Here is a 13,846-nt window from a genome sequence, read left to right as displayed (position 1 = left end):
ATATTTCGTGACATGAAAATTACATTAAATTCAAATTTGGTGCTCATAACTGAAGTTTCATTGGAAGAGCACACCCACTCATTTACAAATTGCATGTGACTGCTCTCTAGCTGAGGTGTTTGCAACCTCAGCTGGGTTATATGGGAGACCATATAACCCACAAACCAACATATCTGAACCTTTACACAAAAAGTTCTTCGACTCCTGGTCTAAAGGATGAATGAAGGCAATTCTGCTGTATCATTCCATACAGAGAAGAGCTCTGAGCTGGGAAGGGGAAGCCACTGAGCCCAAGACAGAGTTGCATTCCTTCCCACTGAGACTGAAAGAGGTCAGAGAACTGAGTGACAAAGACAGTGCTCTGCATGCAAACACAGTGAACCACACAGGTCAGCAGTCAAAAGGAAAGACCTTGTGAGCAGCATCTTTGGGTCCACTCAGAGAAGCAGTGCCCAAAACCAATCAACAGGAGCCTGCTAATGGCAACCTCTGGGATCCCAAGGAGCAAGCAAAGCTGGAACCACTTAGCACTAAGGACCTGGCCCTCACCTGATTTTCTGGCCTAACAAAAGCCCAGGACTCACCAATTATCTCATGTAGGAACATAGGAAACCCCCTAAATAACTGAGATTGAATTTCCTGCCCATAAAAACATGTTGGGAGCTCTAAGATTACATTTAATCTATAAAATAGAGGAAAACGACAGATCTTGCCTGTATTAACTTACTCTGTTGTTGTTTAGTCGCTCAGCCATGTCCCACTCTGCAACCCCATGGACTGTAGTCCGCCAGGCTCCTCTGTCTGTGGAATTCTCCAGGCAAGAATACTGGAATGGGTTGCCACTGCTGTCTCCAGTTCTTCCTGGCTCAGGGATCAAACCTGTGTTTCCTGCATTGCAGGCAGATTCTTTATCACTGAGCCACCAGGGAAGACTTGCTAGGTCTGCTCTAGCAAAATATCACAGACTGCGTGTTTTAAACAACAGAAATACATTTCTCAAAGTTCTGGAGACTAAGAAGTTCAAAATCAAGGCGCTGGAAAGGTTGGCTTCATTCTGAGGCCTCTTCTCTTGGCTTGTAGACCAACCTCCATCTTGCTATGTGTTCGCATGACCTCTTCTTTGTGCGCATGCGTGGAAAGCAAGGGAGAGGAAAGGTGGAAAGAGAAGGGAGGAAGGAGGAGAGAAAGAAAATACACACACACACACAAGCATAATAGCACTCAAGATGTCTCTTGTAAGAATACTAGTCCCAACCAATCAGGGTCCCAGCCTTAGGACTTCACTTACCCTTAATTAGTTTCTCCTAAACTGTATCTCCGAATACAGCCACATTGCGCGATTGAAAAGTGAAAGTAAAAGTCGCTCATTCGTTGACTCTTTGCGACCCCATGGACTATAAAGTCCATGGAATTCTCCAGACCAGAGCGCTGGAGTGGGTAACCATTCCCTTCTCCAGGGGATCGTCCCAACCCAGAGATCGAACCCAGGTCTCCTGCATTGCAGGTGAATTCTTTAGCAGCCGAGCCACCAGGGAAGCCCACATTGCAGGGTTACGGCTTCAACATATGGATTACCCTTAGTGATATGGACTAAAGCTCCTATCTGCCAAACCCATTTATATCCCTGATCTTATGAGTAGACAGAAGATGACTAACTTCTGGTCTTTGATTTAACAACATAGAGTGGTAACTACCATTGCAGGGAAAAACCAATTCTGACTTCAGGACAGAAATGTTTCTTGGACTTGCTTTTCATTGCTTTTGTTATTATAATCATACATAAATGGGCTGCCTCAGGGAACCTTGCACCCCTCTCCTCTGTTAACTAAAGTGCCTTTGTTCAGGACCCTGTCCACTTGTGGATGGCAGGAAGGAAGAAGTTAAACCTCCCCTGCCTGAGGCTTGCCATTCTAAAAGATATTTGCAAGATTAATGGCCTTTTTACTTTGTGTCCTCACTTCCCCCCATCTCTGCTCTATAAAAGAACCTGACATCCAGATCCCCATTAGATGGTTATTTTGAGACAATATTCTCGGTCTGCCAGCTTTCCAAATAAAGTCATATTCCTTGCCTCTACACCTTGTCTCTTGGATACTTTGGACTTGGTTACATTATCTCAAGCTATCTCCTCCACTGACCTGCAACATGCTCCCCCAACCCAATATCAGAATTATTCCTTTAAGTGAAGGTTACCTCATTCAAAGGTTCAGGCCAAGCTATATACATCCATTTAACAGAACAGCTGCACTTTACACTAAGGACAGAGAAATCTCCTTAGGTCTGGAGGGTATAGTCCAATCTGTCCTTGTCAGCAAATACAAGATTGTAGCTAAGAGCATGGATTTTCAGCCAGACTACCACTTACCCAGATCTTTGATCTTGAACAAGTCATTTAATCACCCCAAGCCTTAGTTTTCTCATTCATGTAATTGGGTTCCCTGGTGGCTCAGATAGTAAAGAATCCACCTGCAATAAAGGACACCTGGGTTCGATTCCTGGGTTGGGACAATGCCCTGGAGCAGGGCATAGCAACTCACTCCAGTATTCTTGCCTGGAGAATCCCCATGGACAGAGGAGCCTGGTGGGCTACAGTCCATAGGGTGGCAAAGAGTTGAAAATGACTGAGCGACTAAGCACAGCACAGAGCATAATTGGGTTAAATATAGTAACCTACTTCTTCAAGTTGCTGTGAGGATGAGCCTCATTAATACATACCAAGCACTTAGAGCCTTGTATACAGTAAGTACTCAATGGGCATTACTTAATTATTTTATCTTAAAGATTTGAGAGAATTTTGCATTCTATTCCGGAATATATTCAAATGAATTGCCACCAAGAAAAAGTGACAGTCCAGAGGAGGCTATATATACCCCCTGCCACACTGTCATGTACACCCAGGCTTTGCTAAATCCAGTTTGAAAAGCATGAAGCCAAGGACAATCTTGGGAAACAGAGGAAAAGACACTGTGGATCAGAGATTCAGGCAAAGGACGTAGACCTGGAAAAAAAAAAATCTGGCTCTTAGAGTGTTGTCCAGAAAGGGTCAGTCTAGGTGAAACAACGCGGGCACAGTGGAGGCAGCATAAGGACTCTGAGCACCTGGGAAGAGAGGATTTCTTGAAGGGTGCAAAAGACTTTTCTTGTGAGTCTCAGTATCTTAGTTTCTCAGATGCCAAAAGATCTTTCAGCAGTCCCAACCCAGACCTGCTCTACCCCAAACAGGGCCATGATGAACTTTGCCTAAAATATCCAGAATATTGGGAAGTTTGCAAGAAAAATAGAAAGGCCATTTTCTCTTCTCAGAAAAAAAGCAGTGTGATGCAGCTTTAGCAGCCAAGACACTGTCACCCTTCATTGAGAAACAACAAAGGAAATTATCCTTAGGAGACGCAAGCTCATGTACAAAAAACTAAAGGACAAAGTGGTCGCCAGGTTGTAGGCCCTTTACAGTATGCAAATGAGTGGAATGGAAGGCAAGAAAGAATCAAAAACAGCTGTTTTCTTCCTCCTGTGTTGACCAAGAGGAAGTGTTTTTTCAAGTGGTTAAATAAATAAATGACTCTACAACTATATTGCTCCTGCTGCAGAAGCAGCTTCTACACTTAGATTTCTTATTGTTCCATCATCCTGAATGCATGTCATTATTTTAGGCCTGGTATTATCTGTTCCACACAAACAGCAGAGTATCTTTCTGAACTTGTGTCCTGTACCACAAGGACCCACCAAAAATAAACTCCTCAGAATAGCAGGAAGTGAAAGGATGCTTCCATGTCTAGTGCAAAATTTTCAGAGAGGTGGGGGCAACCTCTGTCCCCCAACCTCTGTCTGCCCCCAGTATGTACATGGGCACGCAAATGTGCCTCCACAAGCAAACACACACACGTCCACATACATGCACACCCCTCAAGATTCATATATTTCTCTCAGGACTTGAGAAAGGAACATAATTACAGATCCTCAAAGTCCTTCCACTACATCCTGCTTGGGCTGTACTGTAGGGATGCAGTGGCAGCCCACACACAGCCTGGAAAGCAACCGGCCTGCCTTAGAACTGCCTCGAGAGCCATATGTGCATTGGTTGCAAAGCCAACTATGATTTCTTCCTGGGCACATGGTTCAATATATGTTTTTGCACAGGCAGGCATGGACGTGAAAGTCATTTTTCAAGAACTCAGATCTTCAGATATACATATTTATAACACATAGCCCTGCTAGAGAACTTTCTTTTGAGAGGGGGACATCTTGTGGATTATCTCAGAACTGAGCCCTTTTAGAAGGTGAGCCGGCTGACAGGAGCCATATTTTCTAAGCACCTCCTATACCCTCAGGCAGGGTTCTAGGAACTTTCCATTTATTATCTCATTTAATCCTCAAGAATAAACCTGGGAGGTAGGGATTATTTGGGGGTCTTGCCTGGTGGCTCAGCAGTAAATAATCCGCCTGCAATGCAGGAGCAGCAGGAGATGAGGGTTTGATCCCTGGGCTGGGAAAATCCCCTGCAGAAGGGAATGGCTACCCACCCCATTATTCTTGCCTGGAGAATCCCATGGACAAAAGAGCCTGGTGGGCTGTAGTCCATGTGGTCACAAAGAGTGGGACACAACTGAAGCGACGCCACTTGTACCCACACAGGTATTATTTTTATCACTGTGCAATTAGGGAAACAGGCTTAGAGAGATTAAATAACTTACCTCACATGTGGTAAGTGGAGGAGCCAGGATTCAAATTCAGACTGTACTGGCTGGAAAGTTATCTTGCTTTCCCTACATATAAAACCACCACTATATTTAGCAGAAATATAGGAATTGACAGGGCTTCTCCGGTGGCTCAGCGGTAAAAAGAATCCACCTGCCATACAGGAAATGCAGGAGACCCAGGTTTGACCCCTAGATAGGGACGATCCCCTGGAGGAGGGTATGGCAATCCACTCCGGTATTCTTTCCTGGAGAATCCCTTGGACTGAGGAGCTTGGCGGGCTACAGTCCACAAGGTCGCAAAGAATCAGACATGACTGAAGTGAGTGAGCACCTCACATAAGAATTGACAGTTCACTGGTTAAGAGTGAGGGCTCTGGCACCACACTGCCTGTGTTTGATTCCAACTCTGCTGGCTGTCCTAGTTAAGAGACATATCCAGATGACACTGGTGGCTCATTTCCTCCACCTTTTGGTAATATGACCAAGAGTCTGCTCAGCTGCACTGAACTTGACTGCAAAGAGATTAGGCTTTCGGCTACTGTCACCACGCTGGGTATGCAAGTCTGTTCCTATCAACTTTAGTATGTGGATCCTGATGCCCTAGATGCCTGTTCCTTGGTGTGGCCCCAGGGCTGAGAGATCCTTTGACATATTTCTTGTCACTTAAAAAACTAGGTGGCCCCTAGCTCCTCTTGGTGGTAGTTTAGTTACCAAGTCATGTCTGACTCTTGTAGCCCAATAGGCTCCTCTGTCCACGGGATTCTCCAGGCAAGAATACTGGAGTGGGTTGCCATTTCCTCCTCCAGGGGATCTTCCCCACCCATGATCAAACCTGGGTCTCCTGCATTGCACATGGATTCTTTACCATCTGAGCCACCAGAGAAGTCCAGCTCCTCTTAGATTAACCTATAAATGTAATCTGAATCTGGGATAGGGCTCACTCTCACACTTGGACTGCTCTCTGCCCCAAGTCCAGTGTACTGGCCCAGAGTCCAACCATGCCAGAACCTTGGCCACACAGAACACGCATGCATGTAGAACATCTACGGCTGGTCTGTGCTGTGGCATGATGAGAGTTCAGGGGACCACATGTGTTCTGCTACTTCTTTGTAAATCTCCTCCATACAGAAACTAACTATATCACATGGTACTAGTGATACAGGTTCATGACCCTCTTGCATGACAAACCTTGAGTATTTTACATAACCTTCCTGAACCTTTGTTCCCTCCTCTATAAAACAGGTGATACAAGAGTATTCCATCACAAGGGTTGTTAGTAAATTGATAAGTATACAGTGCCAGGCCCAGAGACATTAGCAATGCACATGGCTGTCTTCAGAGTAGGAATGGATCTTAGAAGTTATTAAGTTCAGCCCTCTCACTTTATAGTGAGGAAACAGAAGCCTAAAAAATAGAAGGAAATTTGAACACGTGAACACAAATACTTAGTGTGAGGATGAAGCAAGACCCCAAATCTTTCTGTCCCAGTCCAGCACGATCCAAAATGTTTGCATGAGTAAGCAGAACTTTTTGTAAATCGAGTCCTGAAATTCTGTGAGTGTCAAGTACTTAAAAGAATCCCTAATTATTCCTTAAGCATTGTGATAAGCACCTCTTATTTACCCTTCCCCTTCTCCCAGCCAGATCTTCCCCATCCTGAAAAGCCCAGCTCAAAACAATAACTCCAAGAAGCCTTTCCTCTCTCTGGCCTCCTTCCCCTCCCCCTTCTCTGGATTCTTGCAGCACTTACCAACTCTGCTACACCATTTAGCACTTAATACTCTCGTGTACAAATTGCCAACATCTGATGGTTCATGGAAAAAGCAAGAGAGTTCCAGAAAAACATCTACTTCTGCTTTACTGACTATGCCAAAGCCTTTGACTGTGTGGATCACAAGAAACTGTGGAAAATTCTGAAAGAGATGGGAATACCAGACCACCTGACCTGCCTCTTGAGAAACCTATATACAGGTCAGGAAGCAACAGTTAGAACTGGACATGGAACAACAGACTGGTTCCAGATAGGAAAAGGAGTACGTCAAGCCTATATATTGTCACCCTGCTTATTTAACTTATATGCAGAGAACATCATGAGAATCACTGGGCTGGAAGAAGCACAAGCTGGAATCAAGATTGCTGGGAGAAATATCAATAACCTCAGATATGCAGATGACACCACCCTTATGGCAGAAAGTGAAGAAGAACTAAAGAGCCTCTTGATGCAAGTGAAAGAGGAGAGTGAAAAAGTTGGCTTAAAGCTCAACATTCAGAAAACTAAGATTATAGCATCCGATCCCATCACTTCATGGCAAATAGATGGGGAAACAGTGGAAACAGTGGCTGACTTTATTTTTCTGGGCTCCAAAATCACTGCAGATGGTGATTGCAGCCCTGAAATTAAAAGACGCTTGCTCCTTGGAAGGAAAGTTACGACCAACCTAGATAGCATATTGAAAAGCAGAGATATTACTTTGCCAACAATGGTCCATCTAATCAAAGCTATTGTTTTTCCAGTGGTCATGTATGGATGTGAGAGTTGGACTATAAAGAAAACTGAGCACCAAAGAATTGACGCTTTTGAACTGTGGTGTTGGAGAAGACTCTTGAGAGTCCCTCGGACTGCAAGGAGAGCCAACCAGTCCATCTTAAAAGAGATCAGTCCTGGGTGTTCATTGGAAGGACTGATGTTGAAGCTGAAACTCCAATACTTTGGCTACCTGATGTGAAGAGCTGACTCATTTGAGAAGACGCTGATGCTGGGAAAGATTGAGGGCAGGAGGAGAAGGGGACAACAGAGGATGAGATGGCTGGATGGCATCACCAACTCGATGGACATGAGTTTGAGTGAACTCTGGGAGTCGGTGATGGACAGGGAGGCCTGGCGTGCTACGGTTCATGGGGTCGCAAAGAGTCGGACACAACTGAGTGACTGAACTTAACTGAACTTTCTCATAATGTTTCAATGCTGTTAATCTCATCTGTACAGCCAACACTGTAGGTTCCCCAAGGACAGAGAACATTTCCTCTTCTTCATATGTATTTCCACAGGCCCTAGCATTAAGCTGAGAGTCTTGTGGTAGAGGTTCATTATTTCTTTACTAGTTTGTTCATACATTTTATCAAAGCAAAGTACACCTGGACCACAGTAAGGTGTACTTTGGTAAGTAAGCTGGATGTACACACTGCCAAAAAAACAAGTGTGATTCATTCAGGTGCTCACTCAGGATGGTCCTTTGATACTGGGGCTGAGTTTCAGGCTGTGTTTATACAAATGCCCCCCACTCCCACAAAATTCCCTTCTTCTATTAATTCTGTCCATTCAATGCTTTTTAACATTACCAACATGAAACGTCAGGTTCTGTGTCAAATGCTATATATGTGTTTGTGTGTATATATATACATATGTGAGTACATATATCCATTCATTTAATCCCTATCTCCCTACATAAAAAACAGGTACTACTATTATCTCCATTTTAAAATTGGAAAACTAAGGTTCAGAGTAGTAAATAAGTTGTACAGGATCACATAGCTAATAAATGATAGAATCAGGATTCAAATCCAAGCAAATCTGGTTCTAGACCCCACAGTTTCAATCCCTCTGCTAGAGTGCCTCTGAACCTTCATACTGATCCTCAGTGGTGTATTGCCACCTGTCTTCTCTGAAGGAGAAGACAAAACATTTTCAGTGGTAAAACAAATGAGAAAAACCAAATACTCAAAGTTACCATATGCCTATACAATGTCATGACAACAGAAAATAGGGGGAAATCAGGCCAATAATAATGAGTCTTGCCATTATGGAGCACTCCTTAAATGGCAGGTACTGAGCACTTTATGTGCATTATCTGTTTTAGTCCTTTTAACAACGCTGTGAGATTATGTTGTTATCTCCATTTTTAGATGAGGAAATAGAGGTTTACAGAGACCAAGATACAGAGCTACTGTAGAGAGTGAATATTAACCCAGATACGCCTGCTCCCAAAGGTTGGGCTCTTAAGCACCATGCTGTACTTGTGATTTGAGTGTGTGCAGGCATAGATGATTTGAGCTCATGTTTGTACACTAACTGGTTTTACTGGCATCAGGCAAGGGAGTCTGAGTGTTATTGACAATTCTGGACAGCCACAAAACCAGGGTCATCAGACATGGAGCCAGAAGAAACAAAAGTTATGCAGTCACCAAAAATCAGAGCTTGCAGTACATGAGGATTCTGGAACAAACAAACTGATGGGAGTGTCAAGGCATTGCCTGAGCCAGCAGAGCACCTCAGAGCAGTGGTTCTCAAACTTGAGTGGGCCCCACAGTCCTCTGGAAGGTGTGTCACAGCACAGGTTGCTGGATCTCCATCCCAGAGTTTCTGATTGACTAGGCTTTAGGTAGCACCTGGTGAATTTGCATTTCCATCCAGTTCCCAAGTGCTGCTGATGCTGAAGGTCCTGGAACTACCCTTTGAGAACCACTGTCATAGGAGATTCAAGGTGCAAGGCAAAGCTTTGACCTATCCATGAACATGTGAGATAACTGTCAAATGCTAGTTAAAAGCGAAGAAGGCAATGGCACCCCACTCCAGTAGTCTTGCCTGGAAAATCCCATGGACTGAGGAGCCTGGTGGGCTGCAGTCCATGCAGTCACTAAGAGTCAGACACGACTGAAGCGACTTAGCAGCAGCAGCAGCTAATTAGAAGAGGTAGGGTGTGTGTGTGTGTGTGTGTGTGTGTGTGTGCTCAGTTATGTCCGACTCTTTGTGACTCCATGGACTGTAGCCCACCAGGCTCCTCTGTCCATGGGATTCTACAGGCAAGAATACTGGAGTTGGTTGTTATTTCCTTCTCCAGGGGATCTTCCCAACCCAGGGATCGAACCCAGGTCTCCTGCATTGGCAGGCAGATTCTTTACCACTGCACCACCTGGAAAACCTAGTTAAAAGAAATGGAGATGGTACCAAAAAAACAAACAAACAAACAGCATGCTTTGGTTAGAAGCCCTACTTCCTGCTTCGTGGTTGGTCTCTACTTTTTACCTGCAGGTTCAGCCCCACTCCTATTTGAAGGACACACCTTTACTATAAGCAAGAAAAAATTAGAGCTTCCCTTAACCGTATCCTGGGCATTAGCACCAAGTTACACTGAAAAATCAGTTTCTGTCTCAGTCTCAATTCCCTTTCCTTGCAATGTAATATCCCAACCATCTATAAAGGAAGTCCTGTTTTGCTAATGTCAAACCCACCCAAGGTCTAGGGCTTCTTCCTCTGGTTCCCAGCTCAGTAACTGATGTGTTGCTATATGCTGTCTAGCCCAGCCAGTGCTGACTGTAGATCAAACACTTTAACTGCTAAGGGCACTTGAGTTTATATTTTCCCCCACCAAAAAGAAGAATCCCTCGTAGGATAAAGGTGTTCTCAGTAACATAAAAATCTACTTTAGCAGGATTGTCAAATGCAAAGATCTCTGGTGAGAAGAGTGAAGGGGATTATTCATCTTTTAAGTCTCATAGGATTGGTATGGGGGTTCCTGGGTGGCTCAGCTGTAAAGAATCCACCTGCAATGCAGGAGCCACAGGAGATGCCAGTTCGATCCCTGAGTCAGGAAGATCCTCTGGAGGAGGAAAGGCAACCCACTCCAATATTCTTGCCTGGAAAACCCCCTGGACAGAGGAACCTGGTGGGCTACAGTCCATAGTGTTGCAGAGAGCTGGACAAGACTGAAGCAACTTAGCATACATGCATGCATGATTGGTATAGGAAGACTGGACCTACACAGCCCTCCTGCTGGGAGGCCTTTGGAAGGCCAAGAGGAAGAGGGTAGGGTCTCAGAGACAGGAAGAAAAGCATAAGCAGCTAACATTTGCTCTGCTCTTAATCTTCAGGAAAATCTCTCTCTCATTCTCTTTCTTCCCTCCCCCTATCTTGGAATGGTAGAAACCAGAAGGTTAAATGGATGAAACGAGAAGGACATTGGAGGAAAAAGAGGGGCCACATGTAGCCTGTCTCCAATGGGGACTTCATGCTAAAGTGAGAGAAGAGACATCAAGCCTTGTGAATGGTTAAGTCCATCTCTCCTAGAGTCATACAGTACAGGAATTGGGGGAACAAAACCCCAACAACTAGTGAAGAACATACATTTGCCTGTGGTGTCCCCTCCATGTTTTATATAACTAAAGCTCTAGCAGAACAAAAGCAATAAATGACAGGGAGTGACTTGAAAACCAGCTAGATTCATGATAACATAGTAAAAGCAGCACTGACTACCTGAGTAACACCTCTGAGCTTCAGTTCCCTCACCTCTAAACTGAACACAGTAATATTCCCGACCTCACAAAATTGTTGAGAGGATTATATAATACGTGCAAAGGCTTTAGCTGAGAGGTATCCCTGGTGATCCACTGGTGAAGACTTCACACTCCCAATGCCGGGGTGCCCAGGTTTGATCCCTGGTCAGGGAACTAGATCACACACGCCACAATTAAGAGTTCGCATGCCACAACTAAAGGCCCACATGCTGCAACCAGGACCAAGTGCAGTCAAAATAAATAAATAAATATCTTTAAAAATAAATTTCAAAAAGAAAAGGCTTTAGCTGAGAACAGTGTCTAGCACATAGTAAGGACTTTTAAGTATCTGTTACTAACGTTATTTATCACTATTATGTCACAGTGCTTTTGGACTGAGAAGAGACCCTAACTTTATATGTGACATTCATCTTGGGTTTCAGTTGCTTTATCTATAGGCAAGGAATACAAATATCTACATTACCCACCTCACTAGTATGTGATGAGAACAAAACTAACTGCATATGCTTCAGTGAAAAAGATAAGAGCCCAAAATGAATGTCAGGTAGTAAGGACTGTTGTTACCTGACTTCTAGAAATCATTATTCTCGTGACAAATAATTTAATGAAACACTCAACCCAGCATCAGTCAGTATTATCAACCTGTTATCTCAATCAATCATCTCAAGATGACAGATTTCTGTGTTGACTGAAAATACATCTTATAGTGCATTTTGCAGACTTCTTAATTAAAAATCTAATTGACAGATCTCCAGCCTCATTTCCTGAAAACTGGGCAGAAAATTTTGTACCAGTTCTGAGTGAGGGAGAAGTGGTATGAAACATGGCTAAAGATGTAGGCAGGGGCCAGAGCAGACCATTCAGGCCCTTGCAGACTGAGGGAATGACTGTCTTTATCCTAAAGGCAATGGGAGCTATTGCAGGGTCTTCTTAATCTGAAATGGGTGAGGTATGGTGAAGACATAGTTTGGTTTACTTTGGCTGCTCTAAGGAAAAATGGATGGAAAGAAGGCAAGAGTAGAGGTGGAGGGGTTAGTTAGCAAGTTCGTCCAATCTTCCAAGTGAAGGATGCTGGTGTTTTGGTTTAGAGTGACATTAGGGAGGATGGAAAGGAAGGGAAGGGAAATATGTGAGACATCATCTAGCAGATAAAATTTGACAGAAACTAGTGAGGAGTTTAATGAAGGTGGGAGGGGAGAGAGATCAAAAATAACCCCATTAGGGGGAACTTCCCTGGCGGTCCAGAAGTTAAGACTTCACCTTCCAGTGCAAGGGTTGTGGGTTCAATCCCTGGTCTGAAAGCTAAGATCCCACATGCCTCAAGGCCAAAAAACCAAAACATAAAACAGAAGCATTATTGTAACAAATTCAGTGAAGACTTTAAAAATGGGCCCCATAAAAAAAATTTTAACAACCCCATTAAAATGTTAATTGATGCAGCCATTATGGAAAATACGTGATATATGGAGGTTTCTCAAAAAACTAAAAATAGCTCACATATGACCCAGAAATTCCATTCCTGCATATATATCCAAAAAATCAAAAACACTAATTTTAAAAGACACATGCATACCTGTGGTGGATTCATTTTGATATATGGCAAAACCAATACAATATTGTAAAGTTAAAAAATAAAATAAAATAAAAATTAAAAAAAGACACATGCACACTAATGTTCATACCAGCATTATTTACAATTGCCAAAATATAGATGCAACCTAAGTGTCCACCAACAAATGAATGGATAAAGAAGATGTGGTACATATACACAATGGAATATTAGTCATAAAAAAGAATGAAACTTTGCCATTTACAGCAACATGGATGGAACTGGCAGGCATTATGCTAAATGAAATAAGTCAGAAAAAGACAAATACTATATGATATCACTTATATGTGGAACATAAAAAACACAACAAACTAGTGAATATAACCAAAAAAAAAGAAAGAAGCAGACTCAGAGATATAGAGAAGAAATTAGTGGTTACCATTGAGGAAAGGGAAGGAGGGAGAGGAAATACAGGGGTATGGGAATAAGAGGTACAAACTATTAGGTATAAAATAAACTAGAAGGATATATTGTACAACACAGGGAATATAGCCAATATTTTATAATAACTACAAATAGAGTATAACCTTTAAAAGTTGTGATTCGCTATATTATATACCCGTAACTAATATAATATTATATATCAACTATAATTCAATAAAAACTCCCACCAGAGCCATTAGGTTTCTGGTTGGAGCAACTAGATAGATCATGAGGTCTTTCACTGATACAGAGGACACTGGAAAAGAAACTGGCCGGGGAAGATATACAATTTGTTGTTGACTTTGAGGTGACTATGGGACTCCAAGTAGATAGGTGACTATACAGCGGTGGAACTCAGAAAAGAGAAAAGCTTGAACTGAAGGTACATTTGAGAAACATTTAGTCCAAAGTTATACTTATTATCTCCACCACAAAAGAAACTTGCTCCTCTCACTCTGCTGCCTGTCTCAAGCACATACCACCACCCTAACCCAATGAATTGTGTCAGAAACCTAGGAGTCATCTTAGAATGTTCCCTCTCCTTTACTTATCATTCCCAAGCAGTCATTAAAGTCCTGTCAAGTCTGCCTTCTAATGACCAACAGGCACATGAAAAGGTGTTCATCATCGCAAATCATCTGGGAAATGCAAATCAAAACCACAACAAGATATCACTTCACACCTGTCAGAATGACTATCATCGAGAAGAACACAAGTAACAAGTGTCAGCAAGGATGTAGAGAAAAGGGAACACTTGTGCACTATTGGTTGCAATGTAAATTGGTGCAGTCAGTGTGGAAAATAGGATGGAGGTTTATCAAAAAAC

At 43.0% G+C, this 13,846-nt stretch overlaps 1 long non-coding RNA gene across 1 annotated transcript in view; it reads right to left on the bottom strand.

Annotated features, from left to right (window-relative positions):
• Positions 1-1,126, bottom strand: part of LOC147340900 (uncharacterized) — a 55,782-nt gene extending 54,656 nt beyond the window's left edge. Inside the window, exon 1 of the long non-coding RNA XR_015159029.1 lies at positions 728-1,126. This is a non-coding gene — a long non-coding RNA (uncharacterized LOC147340900). The remainder of the gene's footprint in view (positions 1-727) is intronic.
• Between the last annotated feature and the right edge of the window lie 12,720 nt (positions 1,127-13,846).

Source organism: Bos grunniens, chromosome X (genome assembly GCF_055505025.1).
Source record: "Bos grunniens cultivar Pamir isolate PY7600 chromosome X, Bosgru_T2T1.0, whole genome shotgun sequence".
Classification (NCBI taxonomy): domain Eukaryota; kingdom Metazoa; phylum Chordata; class Mammalia; order Artiodactyla; family Bovidae; genus Bos; species Bos grunniens.
Note: the sequence above shows the minus strand (reverse complement) of the source record. Positions and strands in the feature narration are given on the sequence as shown.